This window comes from Anarrhichthys ocellatus, unplaced genomic scaffold (genome assembly GCF_004355925.1).
Source record: "Anarrhichthys ocellatus isolate YVR2014 unplaced genomic scaffold, GSC_Weel_1.0 scaffold2, whole genome shotgun sequence".
NCBI classification, from domain to species: Eukaryota; Metazoa; Chordata; class Actinopteri; order Perciformes; family Anarhichadidae; genus Anarrhichthys; species Anarrhichthys ocellatus.
Window position 1 is genome coordinate 3,059,942 of NW_022280032.1, and position 23,729 is coordinate 3,083,670.

The 23,729-nt window shown below is 42.0% G+C and overlaps 1 protein-coding gene across 9 annotated transcripts in view; it reads right to left on the bottom strand.

The window, feature by feature from the left end:
- LOC116392116 (pleckstrin homology domain-containing family A member 7) overlaps window positions 1-23,729 on the bottom strand; it is a 127,653-nt gene that overhangs the window by 61,839 nt on the left and 42,085 nt on the right. Inside the window, exon 1 of one of the 9 annotated variants that reach the window (XM_031863334.1) lies at window positions 7,480-8,547. The exons of 7 other annotated variants lie outside the window; for them this stretch is intronic. The gene's annotated coding sequence lies outside the window, so the exon portion shown is untranslated. Of the gene's footprint in view, window positions 1-6,237; window positions 6,380-7,479; window positions 8,548-23,729 lie in introns of those variants that run through there. One more of the 9 variants, XM_031863326.1, reaches the window with a different exon arrangement.

Here is a 23,729-nt window from a genome sequence, read left to right on the forward strand (position 1 = left end):
TAAAACATAAATGGTAAATATCACTTAAGAGCGAGAGTTTTTCGATGGAGTGACCGTTTAGTTCGAGTGTTAAACAGTCACATAACAAGAACTGTGTCGAAGAACCAAAACCAAGAGCAACATCAGCGGATCAGAAGGAGATCCGGAGAAAAGATGCTCTAATCATGCTGTCGCCAATGCTTTTGGCATCTGCAGTGTATGTGTGTGTAGAATTAGATGAGGCTTCTTGCTGCTTGTTTTTCTACAGAAGAAAACTCGTTGCTACACAACAAACAGATGATAATATGAAGGGTTACTAAGCTATTAATCCTGTCCAATTTTAATATCAGGTTTCATCAAACACATAAAGACAAATATCCCTGATTATCTGCTGTCTAATTGATCGATTTCCCCCTTTATATATATATATATATATATATATATATATATATATAAATGCTGACTCGTATTTTACTCGTAGTTAGTTTTGACGCGTCCCCTTGTGTGGTTTTGTGGGTCGGCGTACCTGGAGTGTGAACACGGTATCTGTGGATGACAGCTGTGATAAGAGGTACAGATGAAGTTTGTATCATTCAGCACGAACAACAACTCACATGAGGCTCAGGTGAGAATGTGAGTGCTCGGAGGCTTTGAATTCAAAGCTTCTGCTCAGCCTTTTAGCGTGTTCGTCATGTTTCATATCTCACGTTATTTCCATTCTAGCTCACTGTGGCTGAGAGGTAAGTGCACCTGAAACACAGCATCAGCTGAAAGCACACAGTGTAGCTGTAAAAATGTATTCCACTCTTCCAAACAACTCTGTTGTCCCATAAACTTTAAGGACAGGGACAACTGAGGCACTACTCTACTTCTCTCCAGCACTTACATAATAACCATACCCTTTAAAGAGCCACCTCTCAAAAAAACAACAACTCCAACTGATCATAATAGTCTCAGATGAGGGCGACACTGTGACAGATGTGTTTACCCGCAGGGTGGCAGCGACGACTCGACTGTTTAAACGTTTTAGATTCTAGAGTTTATGTAACGTTTGAGTTTTGTGCCAATATGAAAATCAACTTTTTATGATATTTTACTTAAATGTTGACATTTTTCTAAAAACCCTCGAGTTCTCGGGTTCTCGAGTCCAAGTGGAACTTTGTCCATTCTTTTTTAATTCCCTCAAGGCGATCCTGAAACATCATGCTAATGGGACGGGCGTGAGGTCACAGTGACACAAGAATTCTAAACAATTCTTCTTTGAGTCCAAGCGGACGATATTTTTTAATATCAATAATTTGAAGACATTCCCTGCTGGCGTTCCTGAGATATCGCATTCACGAGAACGGGACGGACTGAGAGAAGGACAACCTAAAGACATATCGCCTTCGGCTGCTGGTCGAAAGAATTACATGACATATGTTTCCTTCTTCATTAACGTGCAAGCAGTTTAGGCAGAACATCATTTCTGCCAGAGGGATTCTGATACAGACCACGCAGGGAAGCAGCAGATCTGTCAGCATGTGAACAAACTGCCATTCATAAATAGATCATCATAGCCTCGATGCACCGCAACATGCTAGCCTGAATCATTTCCTCAGACTGTCTGCAACATATCAATCCAACAAATGAATCAAACTTTCGGAATCCTTCCTCTCACCATTAGTGTCAGCTGGAACTCTCAAATCTGATGCCATATTTGTAAAAATTCAGCAGGGTTTCTCAGGTGCACCCGACACGAGACTGATTGCACCAATGAGCTGAGCTCACACACACTTTTGTGTGTGTGTGTGTGTGTGTGTGTGTGTGTGTGTGTGTGTGAGTGAGTGAGAGAGAGATTCTGGCACCTGTTTCAGCACTGATCCCAGCAGGGAACATATGCCTCTATCAAAACCACCAAATTGATCACAGTTTCTTTGTCTGTGTAACTTTGGAGGTACAGAACTTTTGTTATTGATACGACAGCTTGCTTTACAGAGAAAACTACCCCGACAGACAAAGAGGCTCATCACTCCCATGACTTCTCTCCCGTTCATGCCAGCATCCAGTCTCAGACAGTAATTTGGGGTTTCGTGACATGAGACTGGAAGATCTGGAAGATATAAAAGAAGCTCTTTTATGCCATTTAATTCTTAACAAAACCCAAACAAGCTGTTCAGACAAAACGGGTCTTTACTTTGTCATCTGAGATCCAAACACCACTCTCTCTTTCAAGCCAGTATCGTAATGTTGTGATTTTTCTTTGTTCTTCCATTGTTCTCCATTTATCAGACTAGCTCCCCTGCAGCTGAGGCAGACTTCTTTCTGTTTTTTAAGGCAGGCATGACATTGGGGAGTTAAACTTCCTCTTGACCACTGAACTGCTGTCAGCTGCTCAGCGTTTGACTTTTCTGCCCCGGTCGATATCCACATGACATTTATGAAGGACGGGCGGTAAACCTTACGTAAACAATGGCGTCACACCTCTCGTGTAAACAGGCGTGATCACGCATGCCACACATGATCTGGCAAGCCCCACCTGCTGCGTCATGTGACTCGGGTGTCACCGGGTCTCTTGAGGAACTCCGCTCGCTTTATTTACTCTTGTTTGTCCTCGTAGCCAAGTTACAGGAAGAGCTGAGCGGTGCCGCTGAAATGATCAATCGACTGACTGAAGATTAATCACCAACACATTTCATGAGAGTATTTATATCATCATGAACGGAATATTTTCATCTTCATCACCTTGGCTTATGAGGAATTGTGATGGAGATGTTCGCTATTGACATTTTAAACACAAAAAACTATTGCCAGCTACTCGTAGCTCTAAAAGTAAATTTGGGGCGACCGTGGCTCACTGGGTTAAGAGGGTTGTATGGCAACCGCAAGGTCAATGGTTCGATCGACGTGTCGAAGTATACCTGAGCAATACACTGAACCCCAGGCTCCCCGGGCGCCTGTCAAATGCATAGACAAATTTCCCCCTTAAGGGATCAATATAGTATAATAAATTTAAAAAGAAATTACAGTCTGAAGGTCTTTCTTTCTATTGCCAAAAATGAGTTGGCATATCTTAATAATCAAGGTTACTTCAGAGTGTAAATGGTCAGAGAGACTATTGACTACTGAGTCATGATTGGCTGTCAGTGATTTTTGTAATGTGCATGTGTGTGTGTGTGGCACACTGGCCAGCTCATGGCCGACACTTTGCACTGCCCTCATACAGCGGTTACAGCCGTTACCATCGTTGACGGAACCATAGCACCCACCCTCCTGTTCTCCCCACTGTTTGCACTGTTTGCACTGTTATCGCTGTTAGCACTGTTAGCAGTGAGTTGAGAGCCGTGTGGAGGCGATATATGTTTGTAATGAATGTAAACGAATGGTTATTGTTAGTGCTCACAGCTGTCAAGCTAGCGGCTTGTGGAAGAATCCTGTGACACGCAATGAGTGCACGGGCAAAGTGTGATTCCTATTCACCGTTAAAAATCTGTTTTTTTAAATTGGTTGCTTTTTGACCCAATCAGGAAGATGCTTCTTGCAAACGTGTACTTGGATTTAATCAGAAGAGCATGTAAGATGAAATCCAGTGAAAGGCAAATTACATTTAAGTTCCAGAAGAGTTTAATGGCGTTACGTAAGACGCAGCATAAAAGAGGCTGAATTGAATCTGCCAGGCTTCTCGTCTGTGCTCTTCCTTTGTGTTCAGCTAATAACCACCGACTCTGTCGGGCTAAAGTTAATGTGTTAATGATTTACTGCAGTTATAATGCTACACATGGCACCCCGACACGTCTCTTTATCGACGCTGGGCTGATCGACAAGTCACCGTCACTGATAAGCCACGCCTCCATCTGACTGAACGGTTCTGTTGGCTTCGCCCGCAACTCTTATCTCCGATAAATGGCAGGTATTTGTCTTCGTTTGCCACCCTGCCCGCCTGTTAACAGATGTGTAGCTAGACAGCGTGTTTCTAAATGATTTGGCGAGTAGGTGTTCTCTCAGTCAAAGGTCACGTCTATTTAAAGGCTTTTTCCACATGAAATGTGTTTGAAGTGCAGCGAGGGAGGGCGGGGAGGAGCGCTGCCGGTGCTGGGAAAACACAGCAAGGTCATTGCCATTCAGAGCACACTGTACATGTTTAACAAAGTGGGTGTGTGTGTGTATGTGTTTGCGGGTGTGTGTGTACAGTATTAGGCACGAAGAGACAGAGGGAGAGCAATGATGCTTGCGTTTTGAAGTGTGTGTGGAGGGTGCAAGAGAGTGTGTTTCAGGCTGCAGGTGAGCAAACATCAAGAAATTAAGCGTTAAAAAAATCTTTGGTAAAAAAATAAAAGTAGCTCATTTAAAATGCACTCACAGTAGACGTTATTTTGAACACTGTGGCTCTGTGTGACCTTTTCAAAACTAACAAGCAGCAGACCGAGGGCAAATCTTAATTGGGAAAATAAAATTACAATAAAAAGCAAAATGACACTTTGGAAAAAGTCCAACAGTTGAATGCGGAACGGTCTCTGATACAGAGGCCAGAAAACGTGCTCTTTGTAAAAACTGTCATTTAAAATCTATTGGAGAGAGCACAGACCAGCACCAGTCATTTCCTTTAACTAATTCGATAACAGACCCGCACATAAGCACACACATGAATGCACAGGCACACAGGCACACAGGCGCACACACACACACACACACACACACCTCTGCCAAGAACTAAATGGCACTTTGGTCCATGGCCTAATGTTTAAATAAAAATCCCATAATTGAGTTGCACAATGCCACAGCTGCAAAAGGGGTCCTGATTTGGCCGCAACACAAAAGTAGGTTAAAACATTATGACGGTTGATTTTTGGCAGCCTGCGGAGAGGCCTGATTATTTAACAGCCTCCGCCAGTCAGAGGAGCTCGATGACGATGCTTTCAGCCTCCAGCTCTCCCCAACACGATGAACTCCAACACACAAGTGCTTTTGTTGAGGTTCTCAAAGCACAATCTTAATGTATTGGTACTGAACACATTCATTGATTATTTAAAGTCACAGTGAAACGGAATTGATGAGTGGTTTGAATTAAATAATTTGTATTTGATTGGACCGATAACAAGTGGGCGGGTTTAGAATCTAGCCCTTGACGCTAAAAGTTGCAGATTGATTGATGGATGGATGTCATGATATTATTGGTTGAAATCATTTGTTTCTGGCTCATTTAAGCACGTCATATTTTGTTTTACGAGAACAAAAAGATCATTGGATTTTGATATATATATATATATATATATATATTTAAAAAAATACAGAGAAATACATTTTTTTGCCTTTTTTGTTGTTAAATACGTGCACAATATGACCGGGGGGGAAGTGATCAAAAAGGGTTCAAAATCATCTCGACTGCAACTAAAAGTGAATGAAAGCCAAACATGTTATTGAAATGAAATAAATATGATTATTATTGTAAGTTGAACAAATTTGTGCATTTTCTTTCATAAACTGTTCGGGAATCTTTCATTATTTTTTAATGAAAGATTATGATATTTGATTATTGATTATACTACAATACCTTTCACTTAAAACAGTAATACATGTATTGTGTAATAATAATAATAATAGAGATTTACATGACACAACGCAACCTATAAATTGATTGCGTAGTGCACTATGTTAATTATTAGTCATCAGCACATAAAGGTTTATGGTAGATCAAAACTACAGATCACAATTCAACAGTTTCAGAATAAATCAGACTCACTGTAAAAACTTGGTTAAAAAAATACATAAATACATTTAGGTTCAATTTAGGAGGAAAGCAAAACCAAAAGTAATGCCTTGCCAAAAGAAACATCTGTTTCATAATAATAATTTAAAAACAGCAAGAAATGTGAGATTTTGTGAGACGGTCGTCATTTAGTCAACAAATCACAATATTTTAAAGGTTATTCAGCAGAGCAATAAAAGAAACTTCAAACCCACTTATCATTCCACTCTGACTAGTTAGTGCATTCTGCAGAGTTATTAATAGCACAATGGATTAGTGTATGATCTATCCTGCACCCATACACAGAGATACAATATCGTATGAAGAGCTATCAGGCACGCTGATTAACATCAGTCCATCTCTGCTGGTGGCTGGCAGTGGAGACAGAGAGCAGCTCAGCGTTACATTAGAGTCCACTTCCACCTTGTTCTGCCACTGCAGACAAATAAAACCATGAAAAGATGCAGGAAGTCTCTTCAGCATAATGAAAAGCTGAAATGCCCCGACTGTTTCCTGTATTTATTTTTGTTTACCTGTGTCCACTCGGTCACCGCTGCGGCGTCATTACTGTTGTTTCCCTCCGAGCGTGTGGACGTGTGCTGCATGAACCGCACGCTCTTCCTGACTGTAGGAGGGAGCGCCGGCATGCTAGCTTCGGTACTATAACTGGCCGGGGGGGAGATGGAACACAATCTGACCACTACACACACACACACACACACACACACACACACACACACACACACACACACACACACACACACACACACACACACACACACACACACACACACACACACACACACACACACACACACACTTTGCCCTGCTGAATTCCTAGCAGGCCGCCGCTGCCAGTAAATTCCTTCCTTGGCCTAGTGAGCATGAGGCGGTGACACATTTGGTTTGGCTCCACGCCGCTGCCTGTCGCTATCTCTTGTTCAGGTTTCACAGCCGTCCACTGCCACCTACTCACCCACACATCAGCTTCTTTCATTTGATTGTCCCACAGTCCGTGTCTCTCTCTCTCACACTCTCCCCCATCCCTCAGTTCCTCTCTCTCACTAAGGCTGGAAGGCATTTAGAGAATAAAAGAAGGTGTATAAAACTCCACAGAGGTTTTGTCAGGTTAAGTGGTAAAAACCAGACAGGTGTGCTGCTTTGACAAAGTGTGAGCTGAACACTACCGGTGTGCACACTGCCACGAAAATCACCGTAATGACGGTTATTCTGACAAATTGCTTGTGTCACAGCTCGGCCTATAGGGCTGATAAGCAACACCCATAATGGTGGTCTTTTGTTCCACATTCTCCCGTTCAGCGGCGACGGTTTCAGCTTTCAAGTTGATTCATCACAAACTGTGCAAGGCTCTTAGAGTTAGGCTGGAGGGTTGTGTCGACGTGGTTACTAGATAAAGAGACACAGCATCAAATTGGATTTTCTTTTCCCCCCCAGTATACAGTGGGTACGGAAAGTATTCAGACCTTTAAATTTTTCACTCTTTGTTTCATTGCAGCCATTTGCTAAAATCAAAAAAGTTCATTTTATTTCTCGTTAATGTACACTCAGCACCCCATCTTGACAGAAAAAAACAGAAATGTAGAAATTTTTACAAATTTATTAAAAAAGAATTCAGACCCTTTGCTCAGTATTGAGTAGAAGCACCCTTTTGAGCTCGTACAGCCATACAACAGGATCCAGTATTTTAAGCTTGCATAATGCAGCTTGCTCTTTAGCTCATCACTCACTCAACCCGTGCCTCATCTCAGACTCACCTGGCTCCCTTCGTCCCACCCGTTGTTGACTGTTCAGACAGGAAGTAGAGGTCAAGGGGCACTGCTACGACCCGGCGTATGACCTCAACGAAGGATCATTCTGCTCATTACATCACAGCACTTTTCATGATGCCAGGCAGCCCACCCTCAGCCCATCTCTGGTTTCAGCACGACCAAGTAAAGTACAAATTAAAAAAACATCTCCAGCAGCACAGAGGGGACGAGGTGGGGAGCCGCTCAGCCCTGCTGGCAGACTGAGAGCAGTCTCGGTGCCAGTAATAACTGAGCACACGAGCATCGCTGACATCGCTGGCATGGAGACCATGTACCCACCAGTGCCATCAACAACACAGCAATGTACTACTAGATAGCAAAGTATTTTAATGGGATGTATGACCACATTATTTCTGTTGACAGACACACCACCAGTAAGTGAATCAACCCACATATTGCCAGTTCCACTGCAGCTACCGAGAGGCAGAAATGTGGCTTTAAGAAGTTGATCACTTTGGAAATGTCAAGATAAACAATCTAAAGGTCTCACAGTGCAGCTTGAAAGCAGAGCGGCTCTACCAGCGCATCGTGTCAGAGGCATTCATCTTGACAATGAGATACAATTTTAGAGATGAGATCAATGTACATTATCAAACACATAACATTACATTCTGTTTTCATTTTTAATAAAGTCTAAATGAGATTACCCGCAAACATTTATGAGGTGCCACAACTTTTGAGAGTTGATGACTTCTACATGACTGACTGTAAAAGCGAGAATCAGATGTTTATGAAGTTGTATAATGAAACACTTGCCGGTTTATATAGTGCTGCTATGCTGAGGTTAGTATGTGCTGAAACGGTATGGTTATTTGTTTGAGTGATACACTGCACAACAAACAGTCGATCATCGTGTGTATGAATTTCAGTTAAACCTCGAGTCCAACACATTTGTGCCAAATTTTAAGAAATTCTCTCAAGGCCTTCCTGAGGAATCCCGTCTCGACATCGACCGTACATAAGAGGTGGACGTCACTGTGATGTCACCCAAAGCTTTTGAAGCCTTGAGTTCAGCATTTTCAAGTCCCCCATGTTGTTGTTTTTGGCCGTCACCATTTTGTTTTTTGTAACTAGAAGTGACATCAGAGGGTGGAGCTAAATACAACCGAACTCTGAGCAGGCAAGACATTTTTAGGCGACAAAAGTTTTACAATTAACTTTCATGAATTGAAAACACTCTGTGAAAGGATAAAGATTAAAACAAACAAAAGTCCCCGACCGGACAACTCCGTGGCTAATTCATACACTTCATTAGCGTCAATTTTGACTCTAAATGAACCATAATTTAGTAAATGAACATCATGCTGTATTGTAGAAAACTTGAAACTAGAGATTGAGACCATAAACTCATGTTTACAATGTTTACTGAGGTAATAAATCAAGAGAGAAGTAGAGTCATTTTCTCATAGACTTCTATACAATCAGACTCCTTTTTGCAACCAGAAGAGTCGCCCCCTGCTGGCCATTAGAGAGAATGCAAGTTAAGCATTGGCTTCACTTTTCGGGACCGGAGGTTGCCGCCTGGTTCATGAAAATGGGACAGATTGAAAGACAGACAACCCCAGAAACACAATGCTATCGCCGTCCTGGAGGCATGACAAAAGAAATGGGTTTCTGTTTGCCCTCCAGCATCCCCCTAAATGGATTTGTAAGATTATCAGCATTCATTATTAAAAACCTCTCAACCTGCAATGAGTGAACAGGCTTGGAGGGAGCAGTGCTCATTACTTTAAATGAGAAATGTTAACAAGCCAGTTTAATTTTCACCCCGTGGTTGCAGACGGCTGGTGCATAAAAATATCTCTGAAAGTGTAAATATCATCGCGCATCAAGGCTGCAGTGGTTTTCTTTTTGTTTATTTGCTGCAGCTCTCAGCTTTACAGCGTCACTGTCTCTCATGTGTTTTGTTCAAGCTACACATACCTATAGGACAGTTACGTCTCGGTCAAATTCAGTTTTGTTCAAACCAGTTTTCTCCAACTCAATCTCCCTCTACAAACTGTATCTAATCACCTTGTGTTTTCAAGGCGAACAGATGAAGTTCCTAAAGTCCTCTGCACTGAATGAGCGTACTATCTTTGCATGAAGATGCCTGCAATGAACAACCAACTTGGTTAGTGTGGATGAATTAAAAGTCTCCACAACTGTTGGATAGATTGCCATGGAATCGAGGTGCAGAGATTCACGTTCCCCTCGGGATGAACTGTAGCATCATTAGCTTGACATTTGTTGATGTTTATTTGTTTATGCACCACCTGCACAACTAATGGCATTCCCATTCAGCTCAGCCTCAGCTGATTGAGTTTAGTGCTAATTAGCAAATGTCAAGCATGCTAATGCGCTAAGATGGTGACTATTGGTAAACATTAGATTTGCTGAATATCATCCTTTTAAAATCGTCACTGCATTCATGTTAGCATTCAGCTCAAAGCGCTAGCGTATTGTGCTACGTAGAGCGACACATAGCTGCTGGTGATGGCTGTTGCTAAAGTTATAGCACACTTGAAATAAGGTTCAGTCTCACTCCATCCCTAAGGGGCAAGTTTTTATTTCTTAAGCCACTGTGCAAGACTAAAACCTAGGTCTGAATCCAGGTTTTAGACTGTGCTCTCATGCCTCAAAGTTTTACATGAAAACACACAGATTTAACTTTCAAAACGCTGGACAGATTCCAGCAGGGTGTCATTTACAATGAGGGTGATCCAGCATGCATTTGTGTTACTACGTAGTCAGTATGCATCACAGTCACGAGGTCACCTTCTCCAACAATCATTCCACTTCTAGAATAAACCCGTTTCAATTATCCAGACCACATGCAGGCGCATTTCTTGACAGCTCTACGGAAATCAGATCCCTGCTTGTTCGACACTTGTCCACATTCAAATCAGCCGTGACGTTCTGGCCCCCCGCCTCAGCGCCTGGCTGACTCTAATTATAGCCACTCTTCGACGGGCTGATGAGCAGAGTGCCTGTTAAATGTCTTATTGCGGAGATAATGAAAATACTGGCATTAGCATAAACAGGGATGGCAGCGGAATGGAGCCCTGTGATTCAGAGGAGCATGTAGAGGAGTGAATAACGCTCCGGCTCATAACGGAAGCGCCTGCACTGACTGAAAATTAGCCGTCACATGTCAGTTTGTGCCTTCGCAGCAAGTGAGATTCATTGCGAGCAAATTGGGGATCTGCTTCAGAGTGGGAGGATTTTGGGAGGCTATTCACGGGGCAAAGAATTTGTTGCAAAAGAAGCAATTTCTATGGATTTTATAATTACAAATTAACTGCTTCTGCAGGAGTCGAACATTTTGTAGACAATAAGGCCATCGGTTTCTGGAAGAGAATGAAGTTTGTAGAGTAATAGAAGACAAGAATGTAGGACATGAGTGCAACGTTAACGTCATCAGCATAGTAACAAGGCGTCCCATCTAATGGTTGCTCTTCAGCTGTGGTGGGGCTTCGTGGGCGAGGGTCAACGTCAAGAGGTAAAGTGGAGGGAAACCTTGTCAGTGGTGCAACTCAAGCAGCTGTTTGGAGCCTCAAAGCTGCAGTTTCTAGCTACGGTGTGTGCAGGGTTAATAATACAACAGGTTACTTTATTGATCCTTTTATTGGACACCTGCAGAAGAGCTCTGCTGCAGCGGGCTGGGATTCAGGGATTTGTTGAAGGGCACTTATACGGCGGTAATGATTGCAATGAAGTTTAATTAAACTAAAACTTGAATCCTAGAGACAAAAACGTTCAATTCTCACTATAAAAAATAAGATAATCTTCCCCCCTTATAAAACGAGACTAAAGCTGAATTCACACCAAATCAGGCGTTGCGGCGATGAGCGCAGGGTTGTGCCGCGGAGTGGTAGTAGTTGCTCTGCTGTACAGGATCTACTTCCACCATCTCTTATCCCGTCTGTCCTGACAGCGTGTGGACATGAAACAATTCCCCTGTTCATACAAACACGAGGGCTCCGAGTAAACAGAGCAGGACGCAAATATGCCGACGACAACAAAACAAAACTGTAACGGCAGACAACACAACTGAAGCGGCACAGGAGATGGATCTGATAAGTGGATTACATCCCCGAAAGTGATCGTCCCAGTGAGACACGTATGTTGGCAAGAGTCAGTGCCTTTAACTTTGACAAAGAAAGATAAAGATAAATAGTATTAAAATATGTATAATAGGATAAACAAAGAGAACTGGAACAGGGATATAGAAGTAAGCATATCTAGTACTGAAAACATTACACTTTTCTTTACTGTGTAAGCACATTTGCATAGCTTGAATATTACAACTCCTCACAGTTATCTTGTGTAAATTCTGCAAAATAGCATATGAGGAGAACACCCAATGTATTTTCATCTGACAATTCGGTATGTTGTTTTTTTTATGTCTGTGAAAGATAACAGGTAAAACAAGTAACATATAACGAGTAAAAGCGTCATTTTTTATACTTCAATTGTTATTATTTAATGTATTTATTCATGTATCGTTATCTTTAGCTTCTAGTGGATTGCTGTCTTGATTATTAATCTAATGGAAATTGATTTGAACCTGGATATGTTATTGTTTTTGCTGTGCTGTATAGTTGTCAAACAGGCGTTAGGTTAATAAGTATTTGAAATGCTCTCCTGTACATATCCTGGCTGTTAAAACCATTCCCGAGGCTCTGTGGTTCTCAGCTTGAAACAGCAACTTGAGTTCCGTCTAAAACCACGTTAATTAAATCTCTAGTGCCACATGAGTCACTGTTGTTGACCTTCTCTTTGAGGCGATCGCATTTTCATTGATTCCAGGAATATCAACCTTTGTGGCCCTCAAAAGTACATGTATCGGACTATTTATAGAGCGTCCGGCTCGGCTTGGCAGACTCGGCTACACACAACCTCCCAGCCATGACTCCGGCTCCGTGACCTTTCTTGTTCCATCATCTACCTCCCGTCTCCCCTCTATCACACGCTGAACTCCTTTTTATTTCTTTTCTTTGTTTTTCTGTTTCTCATCGCCCTGGACTGAGCATTTATGTATCAACATCCTGGTTTCACAAAAAACTGTTTGCCTAAATCCAACATTATGTTTTGACAAATCGCTGCCATTTATTTTATCTTCATCATTGTCCCACCATTGTCCCCGAGTCCCTCCCCACCTCCCACCAGGACGCTCCCCCCCCAGACAGATTCACGGGTTGTAAAGCAGCTCTGACATCTAATTGCAGCTCCATCAAGTAGCAGGATCGGGATTCTTCAGCCCTGATGAGCTGCTCTCTCTTGATTGGGGCTGTTTCTTTTGGGAGGGATGGAGGTGTAATAGAGATGTCCATCACAGCCAATCAGAGACGGCAGACGGAGTGGCGTCCACCTCTATTGCTAATGGTTGCAGAGGCAAACACCCCCCCCCCCCCCATAGAGACTGCTTTGGGACATTTTGTTGCTATGGCAACAGAGATGGCTTTAAGTAAGCCCCTCACTCTTGTCCATTGCGATAAATATTGCCAAATAGCGTTGGGAGTTTATGTCAGGGTTTTTGCAAAAGAAGGAGATTAGAGTGTTTACTGCAAGCAACACCTCTTCTGAAAGTGTGTGTGTGTGTGTGTGTGTGTGTGTGTGTGTGTGTGTGTGTCGGTGGACGACAGGAGAGCAGCTTTCAGCCGGACAGCCTGGCATGCTAATGGCAGACAAGGCTACACTGCATTCACATTCAAAACACTTCACAGTGTCCTGACGGGGCCCTGTCTCAGAGAGGGGAAGGGATTTTGTGTGTAGGAATGTGTGCAAGTGAGTGTGTGTGTGTGTGTGTGTGTGTGTGTGTGTGTGTGTGTGTGTGTGTATCAATGGGAGTCGAATCAAAGCCGGCAAGAAAGAAAGAAAGAACAAAGCAAAATAGCAGAGAAAACCAAGGAACTGTAGATGTGTTGATGTAACTGCTCTATAAGAGCTGTTGACACATCTGAACACGTGCAGGTATAACACGGTTTAACACCTGAAACACACCATATATACAATGTATAGAGTTTTACAAAATACATATAATCTTTGGGCATTCTGGTGGCCTGGAGCTCTAAGATGCTGACTTAACGCGATGACCCGAGTTCAGGTTGGCCAACTAACTCTTTAACTCTTTCTTGTTAACTCTTTCTCCTTTCTCTTCCCTTTAATCTCCCGACTATCGCTGTCAAATAAACGCAGAAATATTCAAGTAAGGAGACAAAAATACACAGAATTGTTTCCAGTTGAGCTCCCTTTTGTATATTTTGATCATAGGAATCATTTTCTCTATCTGGAGCAATGATTGAATATCTTTTCTTGTGTTTCAATGGAACCGTGCCATATTGTAATATTTCGAGCAAATTGTTGCTAAACAAATGAGTTACTGAAGTGTTTTTCTTTTACAAGAGTTTTGCTTGATGTATAAGAATGAAACACCACCGGGGTGTCCGGTAGCCGATGCCATGAAATATGATTCATGACATGTCGCCATGAATCAGAAAAATATTATCATTATTGTGACGTCGTCAGCCGCATAGCCTGGACTTAGTGACAGCATCACATGGAACCTATACCAGGGGCCCGTTCCATAAAGCCAGGCTTATTTCGGTTAGTGCGACTAATTGTGAATGAGGCCGGCAGCACTCTCAGACAGGCAGATCTGTTCATTTGCAATTTCTCACATATATCTTCAGAGGCTGTGTTTGATTCATGTGTTTTACCAGATTCTCTATAGATAACGACAGCGTGAAGGAGAAATGCAAAGATTCACAGCTTAAGATTCTATGAGTAAATGTCCAAGAGAGAGAAGGTGAGTGAGACGAGACGGAGATGAAAACAGCACAGTCACAAGGAGACAGACTCGCCCACACAAACACACAGACGTTTCCCTCTCAGGGCCGACTGACGAGCATCGTATTGATCCAGCTGAGAAAAGGCGTCTAAAAGCCACGCAGCGACACCACATTGCACCCTGATCCGACACCGCAGGACTCTGTGATGTTCAATACGACCAAATCAAACCACCCGCTCCCACATTTAATTAAGCTGATATACCGCACTAATCCGGATGATTAAAAGGGGCAACAACACATCTCTGAGCGGGAACAAATCAAATATACACCTTGGCCCTTGAACGTAATAAGGCGTTTAGCTCCAACTCACCTGGGGAACAGTTGTGTGAATACTGAGTATGCAGTTAATGTAACACAACCCCATCGAGGGGGAATTAGAATCTGAAGGTGGATGATTGGGTGGATTTAATGTCACATGTGAGCAGCGGTGATGATAGCGATGCAGCAGCAGTTTGAGCCAGGCAGGAGTACCCACGTTGTGGCCGGGCCATCGATAACTAAACAACACTAATGCCAGGTCAGACTCCATGATATTATGAGCCCGATAACAGCAAAGACCGACAGACGTGGAGCGACAGGAACGAATAATGTGGAGAGTGTCATACCAAATGGGATGGATAAGACGATGTCCACCTAATTGCTTTAAAATTGCAGTTTACATACATACATACATCTGTTGAAAATGTCATCACCGAATCATTTTATCCTTTTAGAAATTTGCATAAAATGTAGTGGCATGTCTACTACACCTGCCACTACTCATGCTTCACTCATGATTCACGCAAGCTTTCCATCCGCAACTGCAAACCAAAGCATCTATTTACACCTCAAGCCCTCCGTTGAATTTTCAGCCTGTGAGCTCTGACACTCCAGAAACTGTGGAAGGACTCGCAGCTGTCACTGTTGTGCTCGTTACTGTGCAGCCGGTGTAGAGTAAGGCCGACATCACTCTCCAAATAATCTTGTGAATCACGGTGTGAGGAGAGGAAGACGGAGGCAGCAACAGAATTGGAAATACTTTTTTTTTTTTTTTAAATGTGACTTTTAGATGGCGTACTGGAGTACTAGAGCTAGCAAGGCTGGTTTGTGGGCTCTGTGTATCATCCATGATGTACATGTCTTATCCATGAAAATAACATGAACAGTCACCTTGCAGGAATCAACACTAACATAAATATTTGCCATGTTTTGGTTGAAACTGAAAACACTGACGCCATTTTTTGTCACCACCGCTGCCTGCTGTGTGCACGCGCGTAAACTCTCCAACGCACACGCAGCAGCGTCTGGTTCCAGTTCTTTAACAGTGAAATCTAAATATCACTAATGCAACAAAGATTAAAAAGGATTTATTTTTGGGTCCACGTTTGCTAAGTTTTCTGTCTGTTTTCTGCGTTTATTATGTTAAAAAGATGTTGCCACGGATGGCAACCAAAGGCCAAGAATTGGTTGCAAATTTCTTGCAAATGTCAAGCTCTGCTTTGGAAACATTTGAGGTATTTAAGTGAATAGCCTATGAATGTAAAGTTAACGTAGCCCCAAACCAAGTTCTACTATCAAGATGTAATGAACAAACACTCAGCTGGCTCGGTCTGGGAAAACACAGCAGTGGTGAATTATGGGTTACCACCCAAATTTGAACCAACAGATTATTTCAGATAAGTAGGCTAAGTCTAAAACCCCAGAAAGACGTTAAAGTCTAAAGTTAAAACAATATTCAAACAAAATCTGCAAAAGAAAACTAACTCAGAAATTCATACTTTCATCAGTGTTAGATTTGCATTTCTGGGGCCGGCCACTACGGCAACATTCATCACTTCACTGGAACTTGGCTTCAAAGACGTGAACACTTCTTCCCCCGCGAGGGACACGCAGATCTGCAGCAGCATTTATTACCCAAGATCCAAATGTGCCCATAAACTAAAAAGTTTCAGAACACAGCAGGCGGAGAAATGCAGGCACTAAAAATAATATCCATCCCTGCTTCGAATCTCAAGTTGCACATGTTCTTCTCTTTTAATCTACCAGATACGATGGCCTGCGTGTATTTTTAGGAGCAACTGCTGCTGAAATATTAAAAGTTTGGACCTCGGTGGCTAACCTCAGGTATACAATGGCACTTTATGCCTCATTAGGAGGTGGAATTCAGTCTGCCCACTGACACTGAGGAGAGTCAGTGTAGTTCTGCTCCGGCCCACGCTCCCCTCGCCGAGTCCACTGAGACCGACGCGAGACAGAGTTCCTTCTTGTTTGGAGCTGCCAACGTGGGAAGTGGAATACAAGAGCTGGAAATGTGTTTGGGTTGTCCCATTTGTCCTACTTAACTGTGTTCCTCCGCAGCAGATAGTTTCGGCACTTAACGCCTCGCTGCCGTGCCAAACATACTACACTGCTTCACAGAGTCACACATGAAAGTGCTATAACTGAGTGAGTAATGCTTTTGTGAGGCATATGCACCTTGCAATACACAGAACTTCCCAAATTCATCCTGAAAACTGTATTAATCAATATTTATGTCAAAATGTACTTTAATGTGGTGACAAAAATCCCAAAGACATAACAACACAACAGTGGAGGTGTTGCACACTTACTGTGTGGTTAATATGTGAACTGCTGATAAACCCGCGCTGTGCTATCTGCCCAGTACCAAACAGCACACCCACAAAGTTACCAACAAGTGGGGAAGAATTTAGCTGAAGACCCAGAGATCTTTCTCAGAAATTGGTGGAAGTCCAACACAAAGCCGGACGAAAAGTAAATAGTGCACTTCAATTCTAAAGTATTTTATCGTACTTTTATCACTTGTGTTCTTTAGTAATGCCAGATATGTAACAAACATACTTATATTACCAACCAAGTACTTTTGTTGCCTTAACCCAGGGATTCCCAAATTGTGGTGCACCATAAACGTATTTTCTCTCTGATTACGTTTGTGTTTGACGTATTACAAATACGTTTCTCATCAACATATCTTTGCCATACATAGTCTTTATTATTTTTCTGTGATCTGCCTCGCCTCTACCCCCGCCACCCACAAGTTGTTGCCCCGCGGCCTGTTCCGAGGACTGACCGACCTGACGATGGGGTGCCTCACGGCGGGGGCGGCTGGAGACCGCGCGTCCGGCGCCAACGGGTGAGCGCCCGCCACTCGGAACCATAAAACCAAGTCCCGGATTTCACCCAGGGGACATTCTGGAGGTATTGTGGCCGGGTGATGTGCCTCGTTGCTGGGGAGGTATGAGCCGAGAGTGGCGGGGTGTTATAGAGGTATATATTACAACTCGGTGTTGTTCCCGTGCGTGGAGGAGCGCATTTCTGCCGGAGACAGGCGGCGTGTTGTGGTAGTATTCTGACCGCGTAAACCTAACCAAGTACTTTCGTTATCTAAACCTAACCAGGTACTTTTGTTGCCTTAACCTAACCAAGTACTTTCGTTATCTAAACCTAACCAGGTACTTTTGTTGCCTTAACCTAACCAAGTACTTTTGTTATCTAAACCCAACCAAGTACTTTTGTTATCTAAACCTAACCAAGTACTTTTGTTATCTAAACCTAACCAAGTACTTTTGTTATCTAAACCTAACCAAGTACTTTTGTTATCTAAACCCAACCAAGTACTTTTGTTATCTAAACCTAACCAAGTACTTTTGTTGCCTTAACCTAACCAAGTACTTTTGTTATCTAAACCTAACCAAGTACTTTTGTTATCTAAACCTAACCAAGTACTTTTGTTGCCTTAACCTAACCAAGTACTTTTGTTGCCTTAACCTAACCAAGTACTTTCATTATCTAAACCTAACCAAGTACTTTTGTTATCTAAACCTAACCAAGTACTTTTGTTGCCTTAACCTAGCCTGGTGGGGGCTATGCTAAAAACATGAATTCCACTCATGTCAGCGCTGTTCAATACTGAGGAGTGGACACCACCAACTTTAAAAATGTCTCAGTAAAGTGAGGAGATGTGATGACGTCAGGCAGTGGGTGGGTTTGTCTGTGTGATCCAGTCGGGCATAAGCGTTCTGGACTTGGCTTTCAAATGCCTATCTGCATATCCTGTAAAACAACACCAATCTGTCTTTGGGTTTTGATGGGAACCATATGGTGTGTAACCTGTATCTGGGCTTTTTTGTCCATGGACGGCACCGCCTCTTCATACATGTACAGTGGATGCTTTGATTACACACAAAGCTGTCTCAGATTAGGCCGGGATTAGAGCTGTGCTGCCCACACAGACTGAGCCAGCTGGGGCGTAATGTGAGACCTGAGAGACTGGCGAGCTCAAAGGGGTTTCAGTGACAGACAGATGGAGAATGGGGAGCAGGCTGGTACCAACAATCCTACACATCCAGCTCTGGAGTGGAAGTCAGGGCTCGTTTCTGATAAAACCGCTACTTAAAACCTGCAGAGGCTGCAGACTCCATCTACATTAACAGTGTCTGGTAGATGAATAAGATAATTACAAGGAAAAATACAACACAACTCAGTCTAATTTCCCCTGAGTGCGACAACACATTATCATGCTAATATGAAGAATTAGTGCTTTATATCATAATGACGTATATAAATAGAAAGAAAGCTCCGTTCCTTCAAGCTAATGGCCTCTGGATGGGAAAAATGTGCATCCAGATAAATACTGACAACGAATACATTGTAATACACTAATTAAATACACTGGATCAGTATTGGTGCTATTTATGACCTTATTAAAAGTTGCAGGTGTTGCCCAGACATCAGGACTCGGTCAGTGTTATAAAATTGCATCAACATTTCATAATCCTTCGAAACGTGAGTGAAATTCCCATAATCTTTAGAAGAAAGCTTCATGAATGTTGGGTAATGTGAAGTTATAGCCTTACGTAATCTAACACATGATCAAATTGAGTTTCACAAGATAAAGTACACAGATTTTAAATGTATGAAAAAAAAAAAAAAAAAGAGGAAACATCAGGTCGTACCTCAGAATTAGCCAACAACGAGCAGCTTAAATAGGAGATGAAGCGGAGGATCAGTGCATCCCTAAAGCAAACTAAAGCCAGGCTGATACCAGAAGTCACATTGATCTATTAACAATACATCAGTCACTATTCATTCTAACATAAAACCATAACATGCACACAACCGCTCCCTTATATCAGTTTTTTTTATACTTGCAATAACAGATTTGTTGGCCACTTGGGGGCAGCAGAAACAAGCTGCGAGCACAACAAAGGCCTTTTTATACATCCAAGTCAGAAGCTCTTTAAAAAATAAAAAAGACCACATGATTTCTATTTCCAACATTTTACAGATTTCTATCAATCTAGAAAATAACACATTATATAAAATATGTCATCAGGTTAAAAGAATAGTCTAATGAAAATGTAAGTAATAAACAACAATGCTGTGTAAATTGCTGTGTCATTAATATGCTGACCTTGCATAGAATAATTCATTATTTGTTAATAGAGAGAACATATACTTTATGATATTGTCCTTTATCATCTTACCCAATATTTAATATTTGATGAATGGTCAATACCAACATTCTTCAGGACAATATTGACTATAAAACATAAAGAAAGTTCCCCTGAAAAACTGGCAGAGGAGTTTGCAGTATTCTCAAATAAGAATATTTACATTTTTATCACCTCTGGATTTTGACAGCTGGACAGTAAGAGGATTTTATTTGATGAGATTTAAATGAGTAAATCTTACTGAAACTGCAAAAGTGAGGGCAACAAAAATAGGATTTTGAGTGACGGGCGATGTGCATCCCCCATTCCCAGTGGAAATTGCTCTTTTTTACCAATATATAATATTCTGCAATATAACACAGCAACGTGTGATCTCCTTCAGAATACAGTTCTAGAGGTTTGAATAGATAAGAATGTCTTTTGAGGGGAAACTGTATCTACCTTTAGGTCCACTCTCCTGATAAAAGACTTGTTTTCATCTCATCATTTATTGTTAACACTGGGTTATCTTTAACACACTTTTGTGCCATTAAGGCAAAGATTTACTAATATCTGGAAGTGAATGTAGTCTATCCAGTGCTGTTAAACAGTCCACACTACTGCAACTGTATGCGTTTAACACAACACATACTCGAGACGAGGACAACATTGATGGACGGATGTTGCTCTTGAGGCCCGTAAAAACACCAACAACAAAAAAACACAGATTACACTCGCCGCCAACAGCTTTCTGGGCTGGATTTAGACACCAAACCCCCAGTGAACTCCAGAAAACAACTTTGCTTGTTTTTATTTCCTCCCACTTCTCATGAATTAGGCAAGTTGAGACGAGGACACGTCTTGAATTGTAAGAAGGGTGGCATTTGGACACATTGTCCCATCTAAGAATGTGACATTACAAAAATGTCAGCAATGTCTTCTATTCTTAAAATTTGTATTCTGAGTTTGCATCGTTTCCCGATACAGTTCTACGGCCCTTTGACTGCAAACAAACAAGAATGTTGCTGAAATGTCAAACTGGAGATGCTTCTCTTCCAACAGCAACAACATAATGCTGTGAAAGCAGCTTTCTGAGTCAGCAAAAATTGACATTTTCAGCCTTTATTTCTTTAGAGGCTGCTAAACTATCCACATTAATAAACTATTATAAATCTTCATTTTGGAAATTCACAATCTGATTATTTTCTGATCATTACTTAATACTTACAATTATTATTATTAGATTTTTGTAAATGTATTGTTTGTTGATAAACAATAAATGTCATGATTGATCTTTAATCACTTTAAAATGAATCTGGCATTTAACACCACCGATATAAACTTCTGTTTCCAGGCAAATTAAAACGAACGCTTTGTCTTTACCCGGCGCCCGATCGGTAATGCACGTGTGCATTCCAGCCAAGATGAGAGGAACGAGTGACGGCTCTGATCTAGAGAGTCTAGAGAGGGTAAAAAAAGACAATAACTGCTGTCTTTTGTCACATAAGAACACAACACTCTTTTGCACTTCAATATTGTAAAATGTAGTGTATTGTTTTGTTAGGGCATCATAAAGCAGCACTGTTTTAGCGTATATTCATTTGAAATTCTGTGCATATTTAGCAGGCAAGAAAGGAGGAAGGTCCCCCCAAAGATTAGCTGTACAACACAAAGCTACGATGTTCTCTGTGACAGTCCTAGTTTTAGATTGATCAGAAGACACGTCATGTTTTTATACATTCCTTTATGTTAGAACCTGGACACTCTCTCTCTGTTTGAACATCACTATGAAGTGTCGTGGTAGTAAATCATCTGATGTCAAAATCATGTCAAAGAAGAGAGGGATTTTGCACTGAGCCATGTTGTGTTTTTCTAAGAAGCGCACCCTCCAGAATGAAATAGATTATTTATTGTGCTCTGGTCAACTTTTGCTTTACAGTTCACGTAACCAGGATTACTGCTCTCCTGTGGTTTCAGACTTTGTAGTGAAAACTGACTGACATCGACGGTTAAGCCACCATCTTTTTTTTTTTTTTACCACATCACTACCGCCACAAATAAACCTCAGTGTCGAAGAAACCACAGCCCTAACAACTCTCTCTGTCTCTTTAGTGGCGGTGCAATCCTCATCCGAGTCTGCTGCCGTGACGGCCCGGCACTGTGTGACATAAGGGCGCCCTCCCTCAGAGTGACTTGTCGAGAATTCATTTTGTCAAAGTGTCAGACGCATCAAACAGCCAGCAGCAGCAGCAGAAGCAGCCGAGTGTCAACACTCAGTAGGAGAAGAGCTGAGTGACAGATTCTACTGCAGAGGCTCAAGAGGGGATGCTGGGTCAGAAGCTTGTACTGTACTTGGACGTTCTCTTTGCACATTTTCTATTTTAATGTTAAAGAAAATACAAGTGTGCAGTGCACCAGGGTGGTTAATCAACTTTAAGACGCATTTAATCTGATTTGTGGTACATTTCAGCGTCTGAGATTAGTTTTATCTTCTTTGCCGGTACTGGAAGCCGTATGCAGAGGGATTTCCTGTTTCTTTGTCCCAAAATAATCTCTGCTCCAAACCCTCAATTGTCTTATTTTCCAGTTTACGCTGACTGGTAATGTGAAGTTGTTGGCACACTCTTTAATGCCAGGCTGAACGGCGCCAACATTTATACAGCTTCAGGCTATGTAGTCAGTTGTTTGCTTATTAAAAACAATACCATGTTTCTTGCCCAGAACACAAGAATATCTTTAAAAAAACTCCCCTCTCAATCGCCGACTGCACTGCACTGGAATAAAGTTGATATTTTCTAGTTCACTCATTTTAATCTCACAAGACACTTTATGGAGCATCTATGGGGACAGGGGCATTTTCTTGCTAAGTGTCAATTAAGTTTTAATGCTTCTGAACATATACGGTCGTCTCTTAGCTACTCACTCACATTAAAAGCTCTGAAACTATTACAGCGTCCTTCCTCTGTACAGTTATTACCTACCGCACTCTCGTCACGCTTATTCCTGCTTTGGCTTCAGATAAAGTTGAAACACTAAAAGCTCATCTTCATTCTTTCACCGGCAAAGAATCCTTTTACGCAAATCTATTTAATTACTTTAACTAAAGATGACAAGGGGGGCCACTGTAATAGATTTTCCTGCTGGCTTTCATTTCTCGGACACATTATTCAGTCCACGTTTAGAGATTAGCGAGCGGTCACAGCCACACACACACTTTGCCATCTCAATATTTGAGAAAGCTGATTCGTAGCTCTTACGGGGTCAATAGAGTGCTGCAGGAATGAGTCCGAAAACCTGCACATGAGTGAACGTCTTTATACGTCCGGTTCCATCTTGAAGTCAGTGGGTTTTGTGGATGAGTCTTGAGTTAGATGCCTGAAATAAGGCCTTTGGTTAACTCAAGCTCATGAGACGACTGAACGTCACTGCTCTGAGGACTTGTCTGCCTTTAGCTTAGTGGTGGTGACGTTAAGTCATGTGACCGTGGTCTAGTTAGCTTATAGCCTAAATGTTAGCGCTTTACTTCTGCCGCTTGCATTCACGCTTCAAAAAATCTGAAAAGTGGTGTTCTTATGTGACGATTATCTTGCTGAGCAAAACGTGAAAATATCGTGAACTTGTTTTTGCCACAGAGCTTATTTTCTGCAATAATCAAAAAATTCCAATGGAAAAAGTTGAGGGAACCTCCCTGCACCAACCTTTTATGAGTTTTTGGAAGTTGCATTATGAAACGGCTGTGCCTATATATGTATAAGTGTATATGCGGCACTGTGTGTGTGTGTGTGTGAGTGTGTGTGTTGGTGCGTGTGTAGGTGTGTGTGTGTGTGCGTGTGTAGGTGTGTGTGTGGGTGTGTGTGTTCGTGCGTGTGTGTTCGTGCGTGTGTAGGTGTGTGTGTGTGTGTGTGTGTGTGTGTGTGTGTGTGTGTGTGTGTGT